Raw genomic sequence first — 17,049 nt, 5'->3', positions numbered from 1 at the left:
AGTGCGCAAGCTCAAAGCAATGTTGGCACTAGAGGGACCGACTTGGAGAAGCCAGTAAGTTAAGGAGGCGGGTTTCTGAGCGTAATAGTCTGTTTCTTTTATCATGAAGTGTAGAAAAGGACTCCAAAACAGTTACCAGTTATAGAAATGAAAATCAGTATAGGGCTTTCGCATTTCACCCTTTATTCACTTCTAGCGGGGTAGGCTAGACAGATATTACTGTTATTGTATACAGATGAGGAAGTTGAGATTTAGCCAGAAAGCTGCAGAGGCAGAGTTTGGAGCATTTTCAATGGAGAAACACTGGAATGAACGGGCGAACTGGAGAGGAGGGAGGAGAAGAAACTTAAGATAGTGAGGTGGGGTATTATTGCGGGCTGAAGGTGAAATCTCGTAGACTTGAGAAGCTGACAAGAATTGAGAATAAATATTAGCACTTCTTAACTAACGGTGTTATAATCACCACCAGCTGAAACAAAATTTGTTGTTTATTTTTTCAGTCTCCCCAGTTATTTTAAGCCGATAAACTTATTTTTATGGGCATAGAAGAACTGGATGCTCGCGCGGCCAACCACTCCGCTTTTTTTAGAGGAGCTCTAAAGAAGTAGATAAAAGCAGGAACTCCAAACTATCCCGGTTCTAATTCTGACTCTGCCCTTGACTAGTTCTGTGACCCTGGCCTAGTTAGCTTATGTGCTTCACTTTACTCATCTGCAAAGTAGGAGTGGTAAACCTATTCTGAGGGGTGAAAACGAGTTGATACATGTAAAATGCTTAACAGTGTCTGGAATGAGTAAGTACTATGTGTTTGCATATTGTTTTGTTAACATTTGTTTCTGAGGGGATAGGCACTGTAATTCCTTTTCAGGCTCCATTCCACTACTTTTATCTTTTCTTACACTTTTTTTTTTCTTTTTCCTACCAGTGATACAATGTATCCCTGGTACTCAGGTACTGCAGTCCCTGTACTCAGTTAATTACTGTGTGTGTGTGTGTGTGTGTGTGTGTGTGTGACAGCTTTTTGTGTTGCAAGAATAATTTAAGTGCTGGAGAAAAGGGGTGGACAAAATCCTGTTCCTTGAGGAACCTATTTTCTCTTTGGAAGAGACAGTAGAAGCTTAAACAAACATAGCCAAAAAAACCCCAAGTTCATGTACTGAATGCTATCTGAGAATGGGGCTGCTATTTTAATAGAGATAGTTGTAGAAAGAGGTTGTTCTGTAGAGGTGACATTTGAGTTAAATAAATTCTCAGTGATGAGAAGGAGCAGCCATGATATCATCTGGAGAAAAGGAAGTGTTTCAGGCAGAAGGAGCAAGAGGAGTCAAGAATGAGATAGGATGAGCTTTACGTGGTCTGGAGACAGAAATTGTGAAGAAGGAGGAAAGTGAATAGAAACTATGTCCACATGCTCAGACAGTTGATTAATTTTCAAAATAGGCAAGGGGATTACAGAGTATGCCCTTCATGTTCTTTCAACAATGCAAGTTCTTTTATAATACGACTTCACAACAAAACTCTTGGCTGACTTCATCATTTAAATCCTTGCGTTCTTTTAATAGGCATTTACTAATTTCTCTTTTTGTCGGAAATGAAATGTTGGCCTTTATTGATGCCGTCTGTCCTTTCCTGGTTGGCTCCTTGGTAGTGGAAAAAGAGTGTTGTTTGGCTTCGGATAAACTTCAGTTCTCATGGACTTTGGGTGAATTAAGGAATCTATGTGAACTTCAGCTTCTCTATTTTAGTTTGGAAATAATTACTTTGTGTTAAGTTGAGAGAATCTAACACTGTTTTGGACAGGATAACTATTCAATTAGTTTCCTTTCCTTTTGGGGGGTTGCCAAAGGCTTCTCTTGAAATCACCCAGATTTGCTGTGTCAGATTGCTGTTCTGAGATTGCTGCTTGATTACTTTGCCCTTGCTTTTCTCCACTTTGCTCGAATTTCCACCATTCTTTTCTACTTTCACTATTATTTTATTATAATTTTAACATTGCAGTATCTGCCTTTAATTGGAGTTAAAGATGTATAACCTATCTCCACCCACATCTACATACCATCACAAAATATATTTACTTCACAATCTCATATTTAAATCTCATATTTAGTAAGGACCTTTTGAAACACCCAAGGGACCTTGGCTTCATGTTTTCAGGAGGAAAAAGTTTTTGAAGTTTGAAAAGAGGTTCAGATTGTACATTCTACTCTTTTTAAAAAGAATCAATTTGAATCAGCATATTAACCTGGATTATCTGTTTACATATAACCTGGCTTTCAACAAAATATTTGAATACACACCTTTTCCCCCCATCTTTATTGGGCATCTGTTGCTTTGTCTGACCAGCATTCTTCTATTTTTTTGGAGAATGCCCTTTCCTGATCCCATATTATTCTGGTGTTAATGGTAATAGCAGGCAGGGTATGACCAAGTCCTACTGATAATGGAAATCCCTCTTTCTCTCCTCATTGCCTGTTCACCCAGGCAGGGCTAAACAGAGTCACTTCATCAGTCTTGACATGTGAGCTCTGGGAGAGAGTAGGTCTTTCCTTCTCTAAGAGTTTGAACTCTAAGGACAAGGCAAGTCTGGAACTGTTAGGGGCCATCTTGCCACCACATGGAGAGAATGTGTTTGAAAATGAAGTCAGACAGAGGCCAGTAAACTGAGAAATAAGGGAGAGAAGGGGAGCCCTTATATAGAAATAGTTTGCACCAGTTCTTGGACTTCCTAGTTGGTGAACCAGTACATTTGAACTGCTCTCTGGGTAAGTGTATCCAGAAGAATCCTGACTAAATACACTTCTACTAGATTGTAAAGATCCATGTCTTACTAACCTTAGAGCACCTGCTGAATCTGGTAGTATACTTTGTGAGTGAATGGATGAATGGTCTGTTACAGCACTTCTAGTGAATTAAATTAACAAGTGGATGAATAAATGAACAAATGGAATCTTACAATTTTATTTACCATATATAATGTCTGCCGTACAATTTGTCTCTATAGAAATTTGTTTTCTAGAAATTATTCTGGAAGAAAATAATGCAAAATGTTAGCATGGTTATCTCTGGGTGGTGGGATTCTGGGATTTTTTTTTCCTTTTTGAACTTTCTTCTTTTTGAATTTCCCAAATCCTCCATAAGGCATATGAATAGCTTTTATCATCAGTAAAAGTAAAATAAGAATGTATTTTCCTTTTCTTGTTCTGACACATTTAACTATTTGTTTAAAGAGATTTTGGCTTTCAACTATATTTTAACAAAGACATTTGTTTTGTTGTTTTTCAAGACTCAAACTGGAAACTACATAGTTAATATGTGGAAAGATTTTATGCATTGACAACTGCTGTGGTCTGAATGTTAGTATTCCTCTGCAAATTCATATGTTGAAGTTCTAACCCCCAAAAGTGATCATGTTAGGAGGAAGGGGTCTTTGGAAGGGAGGATGGAACCCTCACAAGTGGAATTAGTACTCTTATAAAAGAGGGCTCTACCATCTGTGTCTAAAAAACTCTTATAAAAGAGATTTCACAGATTGACCCTTCCACCACATGAAGATACCATAAGAAATCGGGTTCTCAGAGCCCTCACCCAATCATGCCAGGACCCTGATTTCAGTCTTCCAGCCTCCAGAGCGATGAGAAACAAATTTCTGTTGTTTTAAGCCACCCAGTCTGTGGTATTTTGGTTATAGCAGCCCAAACAGACTAAAAAAAAAAAAAAAAAAAAATGATTGAACACTAATAAGTCACATGTAGTGTGTATTTCCCTTCCATATTTTTCTTCCATAAGTTTAAAAACCCTAGATTATCAAGTTCATCTCTGGTTTCTATGGAATAGTTAAAAGGGCTTCCTTTTCTTTTTTATCTTTTGCTATGATCAAATATCTATATATGATTTCATATTATTAAGCTTTTTCTGTATGTTTAGAGGAATAAAAATTATTATTTTCAGCTTGCAACAAAATGAGGGGTGAAGAAAAGCAGGGGCTGTTTTGATTTACACTGCTTTCAGATAGTTGTAACATGTGGGTAGTCCTGGACACAAAGAAAATTAGGTACATTCTCGGGTTCCACCCTAGACTTCCTGAATCAGAAACTCTGCAAAAGGGGCCCTACCATCTGTGTCTAAAAAACTCCTCCAGATGATTTTTGTACACACTAAAGTTAGAGAAGCTCTGATCTAAATTTATTGGAGAAAGAGATATACCTGGTCTTGTCTATACCTCTGAGATTTCCAGTCTGTTTTATGCAAAAATGTGCTTGCTGATGTCATCCATTCCCCTTCACAGGGTACACTGCTGAGGGCTTACTGATTTCTGGAGGGAAGTGGAGGTAGAAAAGGAATTACATAGCTCCTAATATGTGCTAGACAGTATGATTGGTACCAGCAAGGTTGCGCTTCCATACAATGATTTCCAACTTGCTCTTCACTGATTTTACAGAAGGAGAACTTTCAATTACCATCTAAACCTGAGCTATATCTCAACACATAGATTTTTATTATTTTTTTTAATTTTTTAGCAGCATAGATTTTTAAAAGTTAATAGACACATGTTTAAGAGCACAGCAAAATTGAGTGGAAAATACAAAGTTCCTATATACCCTTCTTCCCAACCCCACCACATACATGCAGCTTTCCCCACCATCAACATCCCCAATCAGTATGTTACATTTATTACGATTGAGGAACCAACATGGACACATCATTATCACCCAAGGTCCATAGTGTAGGGTTTACTCTCAGTGGTGCACATTCTGTGGGTTTGGTCAAATGTAGAATGACATATATTTGCTATTAGTTATACAAAATAGTTTCACTGCCCTAAAAATCACCTCTGCTCCACCTGTTCATCCCTCCCTCTCCCCAGCCAGTGGTAACCACTAATCCTTTCACTGCCTCTGCAGTTTTGTCTTTTCCAGAAGGTCATATAGTTGGAATTAAAAAGCATGTTGCCTTTTCAGATTGGCTTCTTTGCCTTAGCAATATGCATTTAAGGTTCTTCCATGTCTTTTTGTGGCTTGATAACTCGTTTTATCACTGAGTAATATTCCATTGTATGGATGTACCATAATTTCTCTATCCATTCACTTAGTGGACATCTTGGTTGCTTCCAAGTTTTGATAATTATGAAGAAAACTGCTGTAAACATTCACATGAAGATTTTTGTGTGGACATCCGTTTTTCAACTCATTTGGATAAATACCAAAGCACACAATTGCTGGATCATATGGTAAGAATATGTTCGGGATTTTAAGAAACCTGTCAGACTGTATTCCAGAGTGGCTGTACCATTTTGCATTCCAACCAACAATGAATGAAAGATCTTGTTGCTCTATATCTGTACCATTTGCTGTTGTCAGTGTTTGATATTTTGACCATTCTAATCAGTGTATGGTGGTATCTTGTTATTTTAATTTGTGATTCCTTAATGGCATATGATATTAACGTATGTTGAGGAAATATATATGCTTATTTGTCATTTACAAATCTTTGAAGAGGTGTCCAGATCATTTCCCTTTTTAAATCGAGTTGTATATTTTCTTATTCTTGAGTTTTAAGAGTTCTTTCTAAAAAAATTTTTTTAAATAATTCTTTGTAAATTTTGGGTTGTTGGGTTTGGCCAGCAAATCCTGAGATGGCAAATGAAAAGCTTACTCCACACACCTTATTAGGAGAAAGGAGAAGGCATAGGGACCAGATGTTCTAGTGGTGAAAGGTCCCAAGCCAGCTCTGCCTCCACTTTTATTATGACCGTGATCAATACATCAAGGAAATAAAACAAGAAGTGTGAAGCTTTAATAATCAAGACAGTAACATAAGTAGTAGTGTGTGATTAGAACAAGCTATACTCATGTCACCTGTGCAGTCAGGAAGTACATGACCACCAAAGATAAATGTTTTTTGTAAGCATTTACTACCTGCATGAGTGCATTGAGCCATGACAAAGATCCAGCTGTTTTCAGCCCAGAAACCTCAAAAGAGGCCCAGTTTTCCAGACACTCCTTCTTTTCTTTTCAATTAATATCACCCAGGGAGGCATATATTTATTAAATCTTACCTAGCCAGGCCTTACGAATTTCCACATTGGATGATAAATATGTGTTTTGCACTGTTTTCTCTTCTATTGACAATGTCTTTAATGTAACAGAAGTTTTGGGGTTTTTTTTTAAGATTTTATTTTATTTATTTGACAGAAATCATAAGTAGGCTGAGAGGCAGGCAGGGGGAGGGGGAGAAGGAGGCTCCCCACCAAGCAGAGAGCCTGATGCAGGGCTCAATCCCAGGACCGTGAGATCATGACCTAAGCTGAAGGCAGAGACTTAATCCACTGAGTCACCCAGATGCCCCCACATAGCAGAAGTTTTAATTCCAATGAAGTCTAACTTGTCAATGTTTCTTTTTTGGATTATGTCTTTGGCATTGTATCTAAAGAGTCATCATCTCCAAACCCAAGGTCATCTAGATTATCTCGTGTGTTCTTTCAAGTGTTGTCTACTTTTTCCATTTGAGCCCTTAGCATAGTAATTATAGTTATTTTAAATTCCTGGCCTAATCATTCCAACATTCTTGCCATATCTGAGACAGGTTCTGATGTTTGCTTTGTCTCTTCAAACTATATTTTTGCCTGTTAGTATGCCGTGTAACTTATTGTTGAAAACCATACTTCATGTACTGGATTAAAGGAACTGGAATACATAGCCCCTTAATGTTCGGTGGTATGGGGAAGAGGAAGCATTCTGTAGTCCTATGATTTGGTCTCAGCCTTTTAGTGAGCCTGGGCCCCCAGGCTGACATTTTACAAATGGTTCTCAGTTTCTCACCCCACATCTTTAGGTAAGAAAGGAAAACTGGTGGGGAATGAAGATGGGTCCTTCTTTTCCCCCAGGTCTGTTGGGCTCTGGTAAAACCCCATCTCTTGGGCTCTGGTGACATAGTTTCTCTTGATGGCAGGCCTTATTAAGAATAACAGAATGTTCTGGCCCTATGTCAAAATGACTACTGTTCCCCTCCCCTTGCCAGAAGCATGAGAAGACTCCCCCCACCCCCCAATTTTCACTATGAGAGCCTAGTAGGGCTTCTGGAGGTAAAACACACGAAAGAGTGGGAGTCATCCTAGAGTGACCCCCAACTGGAGTTTTTAGCTCTCAAATTTATCTGCATTGAACTCCAGCAATTAGTTCATTACAGCTTAGGTGTTTAACCACGGAGGTTGCTGAAGAGGTTTCTGTATGTGAGTGTCTCTTCTGGTAAGTTGTGGTTCTCCTTACTGCCTGTCTGTCTCTCCAGGTTTTGTGGCAGTGGTTTGTTCTGTGACCTCACTTCTGTGACAGAACTAAGAAAAGTTGTCATTAGTTTCTTCAGCTTTTTTCTTTTCATGTGGACAGGAATGACCATTTCCAAGATAACTGTGTGCTAGACCAGAAACTGGAAGTCACATGAAGTCAAAACTTTAAAAAATTCTTCTATTTAACAAAGATGCATATAACACTATGTACCAGGTCTTGATTTAAGCACTTATAAATATTAATCCTAATAACTATCCTGTGAGGTAGGTTAAATTATTATCTCTGTTTCACAGATGGAGAAACCCAAGACACAGAGAGATTAAGTGATTTGCCTAGGGTGACACAGCTAGTAAATCATAAAACCAGGACTCATTTGCAGGCAGTCTGTCTCAAGAGACTATTTATAAACACTACCCGTGCTGCCGCTTATAAATGGGAATCCATTTCTGTGCCAAGTGTATGATCTTCATCCTAACACTAAGACAAATTATTTTCTTTCCCTGTGAGGATCTTAACTTTCCTCTTTCAATTATATTGACAGCTACAGCTGACCCTTGAATAACATGGGTTTGAACTGTATGGGTCCACTTTTATGGAATTTTTTTCCTGATAACTATGATACAGTACAATAAATGTGCTTTCCTAATGTTTTCTTATCTCTAGCTTATTTTGTTGTAAGAATACAGTATATCACGCACATAACATATAAAATACGTTTAATATTTTATTTATTTATTTAATATATTTATTTGCTGATAACATAATATGATTATGTTATCAGTAAGGTTTCTGGTTATCAGTAAGCTGTTAGTAGTTAAGGGGGTGCCTGGGTAGCTCAGTCAGTTGGGCATCTACCTTCCGCTCTGGTCATGATCTAGGGGTCCTGAGATGGAGCCCTGCATTGGGCTTCCTGCTGGGCAGGGAGCCTGCTTCTCCCTCTCTCCCACCTCAACCCCACTCATGTTTCTCTCTCTTGACCTCTCTCTCTCAAATAAATGGGTAAAGTTAAAAAAAAATGAAGCTATTAGTAGTTAAGTTTTGGGGGGAAGTCAAAAGTTACTCTCAGATTTTTAACACTGGGGGGGGGGAGGGTCATTGCCCCTAACCCCTACATTGTTCAAAGGTTAACTGTACTTAGAGAAGAAAGCTACTATTAAATTACCCAAACTCAATTTCTTGTGCTTAGACTCGACCTGCAATTAGATGTACAACCATGAAGTAGGGCTCATTAATGCAAAGAGACATGATGAGAGCCAACTATAATCCCAAAGCTTGCATACAGACAAAAGTAAGATTGTAATTTAGCTTTTATTAATAAGCAATAGGAGAACTTCTGTGTGCAAAAGTGGTGTTGTTTCTTGATGGAGAGGCTCTCAGAGAATATGTCACTTGTACAACCTTTAGCCCTAAACCCCATGGATGCTATCCCTATATCATTGATCAAATCCTTATTCAAATTAATGACTTAAGAGGAAAAATTTCTACTTTACTCTTGTTCTAACTTTGTTTACCTCTTCCTAAAGTGGCCCAGGAAGGAAGGCTTAGATTGTTTCAGAAGCACCAGTGTCAGCAGAAGTGGGAGAAAACCAGATGATGGTGACATCAAGAGGTAATAGCCGAAAGCCAAAGCGAGAAGGTGGTTTCATGTTGGCAAGTCTCTTTAACAAGCAATAAAGTAGGGCTGCTTGGGTGGCTCACTCTGTTAAATGTCCTACTTGTCCTACTTCAGCTCAGGTCATCGTCTCCTGTTCAGCAGGTAGTCTGTTTTTCCCTCTTCCCCTGGCCCTCTCCCCTCTGGTATTCTCTTTCTCTTCCCCTCTCTCTCAAGTAAATAAATCTTAAAAAAAATAAGCAATGAAGTATTATTTTTGAAATAGTACTTCAATGATAGGCAGCCTCAAAGATGGCCCCCAGTGATCCCCACCTCCTGGTATTCAGGGCCTGCGTAGTTCACTCCCTTTAAGTGACTTGCCTCAAATCAGTAGACTTCCTCAACATTGAGAGGGTGATAATTTTGTGATTAGATTACAAGAGAATGTAACTTTCATCTCCCTAGCGGTTTTACTCCTCTGTTGGCTGTGATGATGCATGTTTTTGTCTTGGAGGGTGGGGGCCCCACATGGCAAGGAAGTAAGGATATCCTCCAACCAACAGCCATATAGATATTGAGGCCCACAATCCACAGCCCAAATGGAGTTAAATACTTGCAATGATCACGTAAGTGAGCTTGGAAAAAGATCCTTCCCACGTTGAGCTTTCAGATAAGACCCCAGCTCTGGCTTCCATCTCCATAGCAGCCTTCAGCAGACCCAACTGAGATGTGCCTGGATTCCTGACTCAGAAACTAGGATAAACAAACATTTATTGTTTAAGCTGCTAAGTAGCAATAGACAGCTAATGCAATTTCTAGCACAAACTCTTAGGTGAACATTACTTCTGGATTTCATATTTCCACTGACCTATTCTCAACTTGTTGATAGTGCAAAGAAAATCTATATTTAACAGTTTTTACATCTTCTGAGTTTATCAAAGTGTTGCTAAAATATTTTGTGAAGGAATTTGTGGCACATAAATGCTAATTCTTTATCACTGAAGTGTGCCTTTTTTGATGATCTTTAAGAAGTTAACTGAAAGGAAAGCATGGTTTGTATCTGAAAAATCTTGCTTAATTTAGTTAAGTTAGTTAAGTATTGCTATATTACAACTGTAATTTTTATCTCTGGAAATATAAAATGTATGGGAAAATGATTTCTAATGTTCAGATAGAAAAGTCTTGTCTGACTTTGCTCTTACTTAAAACAAAAAACTGAGCCTGACCATGTAGTTTGTTGAAAGTCAATGACAAGAAATAATCCATTCAGTAATGAATTTTTTTTTATCTGATCCAATAATGTTATCTGAAAAGGTAAATGCATGTTGGAATCTCTGTGATGAGTATGTATCTATAAAAAGAAATACCAGTATCTGTTTATAAACAGGGACTGGAAAGGAAAGCTGAAATGTGAACTATGTCTGATGGTGGCATTTTTCTTTAATTTTAATTTCTGATACTGCTAATAAAAATCAGATTGTATAGCAAATAAGAACCTGAAAGAATTCAGTCATTTATATACATATTTTTTGTGAGCATGCTGTGCCAGGCTCTATTCCAAGTGCTGAAATCATGTAGTGAGAAAAATAGACAAAGTCCCTTGGAGCTTGTGTTATAGAGACAAGTGGACAGTAAAATCATCAACAAAAAAGCAAATGAATAATGCCTGATAATAGACAAGTGATAAAAGAACAGTAAAACCAGTTTGGGGTGTGAGAGAGTGGCAGATAACGTAATCAGGAAGGAGCCTCTCTAATGAGTAGGCATTCAAGGAAATCTGGAAATGTGAGGAATGAACTATTAAGTGGACTTTGGTATTCCAAATAACCAAATAGGCTGTAAGAGGGGCTGTAAGAGGGCTTTCTTTGAGGTTCTGGGGCATGTACCATACACAGCTGAACATAGTTTTATGAAAGGAGATTTTAAAAGCCTAGGCTCCAGCGCTGACCTCCAGGCTTAAATTCCAACTCTGTAACTTATTAGCTGGGTGACCTTGGGCAAGTTATAAACCTCTGTTTAAAAAAAAAAAAAAATGAGGCTAATAATCACACACTCATAAAGTGGTCTTGAGGATGAGGGTTAAATAACATGTGAAAAGTACTTAGAACAGGCCTCAGCCCGTACTTAGCAATAATAAACATTAGCTACTTTTTAAAAAAGATTTTATTTATATGACAGAAAGAGACTCAGTGAGAGAGGGGAACACAAACAGCAGAGTGGGAGAGGCAGAAGCCGGCTTCCCACTGAGCAGGAAGCCCGATGCGGGGCTCGATGTGGGGCTTGATCCCAGGACCTTGGGATCATGACCTGAGCTGAGGGCAAATGCTTAACAACTGAGCCACCCAGGGGCCCCGCATAAGCTACTGTTCTTAATAAGTTTCCTCTATTACAATATTTATTTGTCATTAAATAAGGTCAACATGTATCGCTCTCTGGAGGTATAACGCTCTGCCTTTTATAAGGTGAGGGATCTAGCCTTCAAATATGCAAGCCCAATTTCCTAATAGCTTTTCTGGCCTCTAGGAGAGTTTTAGCACAGGAACCCAGAACCAGCTTCCCAGACACATTTGGTATACATTGTTAATAATTCATTAAGTATGTGTTAAGGATTCTTAGAAATCATCTAAGAAAGTCACACATTTTCTAAAATGTAATTTTTATAGTGTTTCAGGGCATCGGGCAGCCTTGGGTTTAGATCCTGGCTTGGTGAAACAGTGGTGTGTTGGACACATCGTCTTACCTCTCTAAACTAGAGTTGTTACAGCTGCCGCTCTTACAGCATTTATTATGTGCGAGGCACTTTTCTAAGATGTTTACATACATGAGCTCATTTAATCTTCACAATCCCTCTATAAGTAGTTACTATCACCCCCATTTTACAAATGAGCAAATTGAGGCAGAGATCAATTGAGTTTTTCAAGGTGACACAGCCATTTCAGTGACAGAGTCAGGATTTGAATGGATTCTGTGTGGCTCCAAGTCTGTGTGCTTAAAACCCTTAAACTCTCCTGCCTCCATAAGAGGTTATGTGAAAGCACTCACGGTGCAAGACAGTAAGTGCTCTATAAATATTTGTTGAATGATTAATTGTGCAAAGTCACAGTAAATAGACTATCTGCATACTTTATTATGGCTGAATAATTCAATTATTTTTCACATTTTTAGGTAATCTTGTATTTATTACATCAACTTTGCAAATCCAGTATAGTCTAATAACCCTATTGGATTACCTGGCAAAATTTGTTTGTACTGAGCCCATGCTGGCTCCTGATGGTCACCTCTTATGTTTCTAAATGCCCACAGACCATCTGTTTGAGAATCTATTTTAGAATTTTGCTTGCAATCAGTGTCAAGCCCATCATTTACATATTTGCCTTCTTTGCATTTTTGGAACTTGGGGAACTTCTAGTTCTCTTCAAGATGAAAATCTGGTTTACATTACTGGCATACTTCATTAGTGATGAAGACCATTAGAAATTTTCTGCATAGTTTCAATTTTTTGTTAAAATAATGAGATGACTGCATTATACTAGAAAAGCATTTGAATCATACAACTAGCAAATCACTTCTATTTCAAACCCGTAACTGTATCAGATTGTGGGGCTGATCCAGCATAAAATTAGATTACTCATCTGTTAGAGGAAATTTTCCAACAGGAAAATTTAGGTAGGATATGAGTCATATAATCTGACATTCTTCTGCTATCTAAATAAATCCTATTTCTCTTAACTAAACCATATGTTTTAAAGGAGTAAAGAAAAAATAAAAATGTAAAATTTTTGTACATAGAACCTCTTGACCAATTAGGTATTTTATACATTTGAATTTCTGAGTTACAGTTGGACCTTGAAAATAGGTCAGTCATTTTCTTTGCAGCAAAACTTTTCAACTGCATTTCTTTCTTAATAAAAAGTTTCTGGTTACTTAAATATAGCAAAGAAATTAAGTTACACATACCTTTATTTTCTCTGTAGATGATATTGTCTAAAAGCAAAAGCTACTAGTAAAATTTCTGAAATACTGAAATGGCTAGTGCATGGGTCTCCCTTCTTAAATTTTCTAAAAGTCAATGGCATTGTTAGGAGATGAGAATTAAACTTCAAAATTTAAGTTCGTCAAATTGTATTTGATTTCTACAATCTACACTTAAAATGGTAGTATTAAGTTGCTTCCATGGGGAAGTTTTGGTACAACAGTTGGAATCAGGGCACCACTGACATGGGTTTGGCCTTGGTCATGGAACCCCAGGTTGCACCCCAACCGCTGTTCTCTTTCCTCCTCTAGTTTGGTCTGCTGAGAGCTGAGGATGAGTTGTACAACTACAAAGGATGGGGGTGGTAAGAGAGGGAAAACAGGACAGAGCAGACTGGTGGATCTCAGAGGAACAGTAATCTGTTAGTTGAGAATTGAAAAGCCACGTGAGTGGGTGTATATGCACGCATTCTGTGTGTGTGTGTGTGTGTGTGTGCGTGCATTTAGAGTGACTTCTTATTGTTAAAACCAATGAAAATTGAGTGTCTTGCTTGATTTTTCTGCATCATTTGATATCATTTTTTCTTCTTGAGATGCTTTTTTTCCTATGACTTTAGTGACCTTCTTGAAATACTTTTTTCCCCCCTCTTGACTTCCATGAATTCTAACTCTCCTGATTCTTCTACCTTTTATGACTAGTCCTTTTTAGTCCCTTTTGGGGATTCCTCTTCTTCAGTTCATCTCTCAAGTGTCAGTGTATCATTGAATTCTGCAGAAAATTTCTCTCTTTTTATACTCTTTCTGGTTTCCCACTTTCCTGGTTTCAATTACCAGCTATGTGCTGATTACTCCCAAAGATACTGTGGGATTTCAGACCTAAATCCAGACCTCTTCTGGATTTCTTCTGGATTTCTCTAGATGTTCTGTGGACATTTCAAATTCACTGTGTCCACAACTGAACTCATTACCTCTCTTCCCAAACTTGTTTTTCCTTATATTCTCTCTATTGAATGGCAGCACCTCTGTAGCCAGTACCTCAGGGTGTCATTCTTGACTCCTTCCTTAGCACACCCACCCCATCTCCTAACTCACCAAGTCCAACTGAGGCTACTTGAGAAACACCTCATCTATTTGTTTTTTCCAGACCCATCGTCATGAGCACGATTCAAGTCACTATTATCTTTTCTCTAAATTACTGTTTTGGCTACCGACTTAACCTGCCAGTCTTTAATCTTGCCTTCTTCCACTTCACTTTCCACATTATGTGTGATGCTTCTAAAACACAAAACCATTATGTTGTTTAACTTACAGCCCTTCTGTGACTTCACATTACTTTAAGGTAAATTCCAAACTCTCCCACATGGTTACAATACCTTCTCTAATTTAGTCTCTATTTTCCTAGTTCTATCTGTAAACACTTTTTTTAAAATCTAATCTTCCAACTTTATTGCATTATTTTCAATTACTCAAAGGCAACAAGTTCTCGCTCACCTCCAAGCATTTGTATTGGGATTCTCTCTGCCGAAATACTTTTTTCCACCTTTTCTATCTGGCCAACTCCTAACCATTCTTCATGTTTCAGCAAGAAGTCTTTCCTGAGGGACCCCTAGGTGGCTCAGTAGGGTAAGCATCTGCCTTCGGCTCAGGTCATGATCCCAAGGTGCTGGGATCAAGTCCCGCATAGGGCTTCTTGCTCAGTGAGGAGGCTGCTTCTCCCTCTTTCTCTCTCTCCCCTTCTCTCTGATAAATAAATAAATAAGTAAGTAAATAAATAAATAAATAAAATGTTTTTTAAAAAGAAGTATTTCCTGAAACCCCAGACTGGCTGGAGTCCCCACTCTGTGCTTCTAGAACATTTATGGCATGAATTTAAAGTGGTCTGTTTTTCTGTCTGTGTCGCTCCTGAAGCTCCATGAGGAGAATGTGTTTCACTTTTTTATCCACTGCACCTGGGCCTAAAACGTGGCAGATACTTAGTAAATATTGAATAAATGAGAGAAAAGCAAGGCTAGGATGAAAATGGAAGCATATTTACCTGGTACCACAAGCCTATATTGTACTACAGAGCAAGAGTAATCTTCCCAGTCACATTTGCATTCCTACTGCATTCCAGGCACCGTTCAAAGCAATTTCCAAACATACCCTTTTCCCAACAACCCTAAGTAGATGAGGATTTTGGTGCCTAAACAGATAAGGCAACTTGGAGAAGGTAAGGCATTTATTAATTTGATGCTTTCCTCTCTGGTAGGGGAGCTGTGAGTGCTCACTGTGTCTAATAAAATACATTACTAATCATATTTCGCATAAAAATACCACAAACATGATGATGACAGACTTTAGGTTTGAGGCTTCAGGTTCTCTAAAACAAGTTTTAAAAATCTTTAAGTTAGAAAATACCATTTCTTAAAAATAACCATGCATCCTTTTTATGAGAAACTGTTAAATAAAATTATTTTTCAAAGCCTTTGCCAACATTTTATAAATAATGTAAAATTTCAATGAAACTATCCTCCTTTATTCAAAATAGTTTCAAAACCTTCTCAGGAAGGACAGATGGTGTTTTCATCATCTACAATAATATGAAGGATACTAAAGTCAGTTGAGGTGAGGCCAAGTACCAAGTTTCATAGATCCAGGCCATTACTTTAAGATGCATGAAGAAATTTGTTCAGAATTGGGAATCTTTACAGAATCCCAAAAAACTTGCAACATATTTAGCCAACCAAATTGTCTCTCACAAGCTGCTCAGTGCATTTCTATTTTTCTGTAAAAGATTAGTCAATATTTTGGTAATCAGATTTTGAGCAGGCATTTTGAAGCTCTGCTTTTCACAGAGAAGGTGATCAGGATATATGCTGATGGCATGCTTTTAAATGGCAACACTTGCAGCTTCATCCTGAAGGAACTATAAGCCAGTTGATTAACTTTGTGTAAAAATTAATCTATAGTAATAAGCACTAGCAGGAGTTATATGGAACTTAAACCAGTGCATGTATTTAGAGTAGTGGGGTTTTTTCCCCCCTGACTTTTGTGGAGATGCTCTATGTGCCATAGACAAAAAGCAGGGAGAGATATGAGGTCTGTCTAGCAATTTGTGCCAGGGACAGCCTCAACCTTCTGGCTTATGTCTACCTAAAGTCTTAGAAAGCAGCCTTGTCACCCTGTGGCTGCTCCCTGCAGGCTATGATGTCTATTTTGGCTCAACACTTGTGACACCAGCTAATAAGCTTTATTCTGTCCCAAAGCACAAAGCTAACCATCCTTTTTGATTAGCCCAAGCTCTGTAAAAACCCTGTGCTCAGAAGCACATGGTTGTGTTGGGTTCTTAAGAGCTTTCTGTGGAGCCCAGGAGAGAAACCGGGGTGCTGGGGGATGCATTCTTCCCTACCCCTCACTGTGGGTGTCACACTACTGGGGAAAAAATAAGGGAACAGCTGGAGCGAGGCAGGGCCCTTGGCAGCAGAGCGTAGTGTCAGAACCCAATTTGGCAAAGCAGAAAGTTGTCAGTAGTTACATCGGGAGTGCCAGGTCCTTTCCAGCTGCCAAGACAGAGTAGCTGGGGGTGGGTGGATAGAACCAAGAGGCAAAGGGAACTACGCAAGCCCATTTCCAACGAGGGGGTGGGAAATAAGTGTTGGAGAACCTGCCCTCAGAGATGCAACATGCTAGGGGCTACTCTGTGTGGGGGAGGGAGGCAGTGGTCACAATCTGTATTAAGTGAATTATAGGTAAGGTAAGGTTGCCATGCTTGAGGAACTGTGTACCTCACACTCAGTGATAAACTTCTAATGAAGCCAAGGTGGGCTTTGTTCATAGGTGCACTCTGACTCCACATAGGGGGTTTAGGAACTAGCACAGGGCTCCTAGCACCTCTATGACCACGCACAAAAAAAGCAACCCATTAGAACTGCAAGACTCTTCTGTGACTTCAGAGCCAGAAAAGGGCTCCTTGAGTTTCAGAGAAACATGTTGGTAGAACTCCAGGGATCCACTGGGTTTGCCAAAGCAGATGAAGTAGTTCCATTTTCCACATATGATCCCTTGAAAATATGTCTAAATATGAATGAGCGATCTCCTGGTAGGAGAAATGAAATATTAGTGTTTAGTATATTGACTCCTTAACTTCAGTTCACCTCTTACAGGCCCTCCATGTAGAACTGCCGGTAAGTGTCACATCTCTGCAGGCATCTTCCTCACTGCTTT

General features: G+C 38.7%; 1 protein-coding gene across 4 annotated transcripts in view; it reads left to right on the top strand.

Annotated features, from left to right (window-relative positions):
• The first annotated feature begins 14 nt into the window (after positions 1 to 14).
• SMIM43 (small integral membrane protein 43) overlaps positions 15 to 17,049 on the top strand; it is a 36,763-nt gene continuing 19,728 nt past the window's right edge. The window contains exons 1-2 of one of the 4 annotated variants that reach the window (XR_006607735.1): positions 5,171 to 5,227; positions 8,807 to 8,892. The gene's annotated coding sequence lies outside the window, so the exon portion shown is untranslated. Of the gene's footprint in view, positions 55 to 5,170; positions 5,228 to 8,806; positions 8,893 to 15,044; positions 15,056 to 15,758; positions 15,762 to 17,049 lie in introns of those variants that run through there. The other 3 variants (XR_006607738.1, XR_006607737.1, XR_006607736.1) reach the window with 3 other exon arrangements.

This window comes from Mustela putorius, unplaced genomic scaffold (assembly GCF_011764305.1).
Source record: "Mustela putorius furo isolate JIRA1106 unplaced genomic scaffold, ASM1176430v1.1 tig00000721_pilon_pilon_pilon, whole genome shotgun sequence".
In the NCBI taxonomy this organism is placed as follows: domain Eukaryota; kingdom Metazoa; phylum Chordata; class Mammalia; order Carnivora; family Mustelidae; genus Mustela; species Mustela putorius.
Note: the sequence above shows the minus strand (reverse complement) of the source record. Positions and strands in the feature narration are given on the sequence as shown.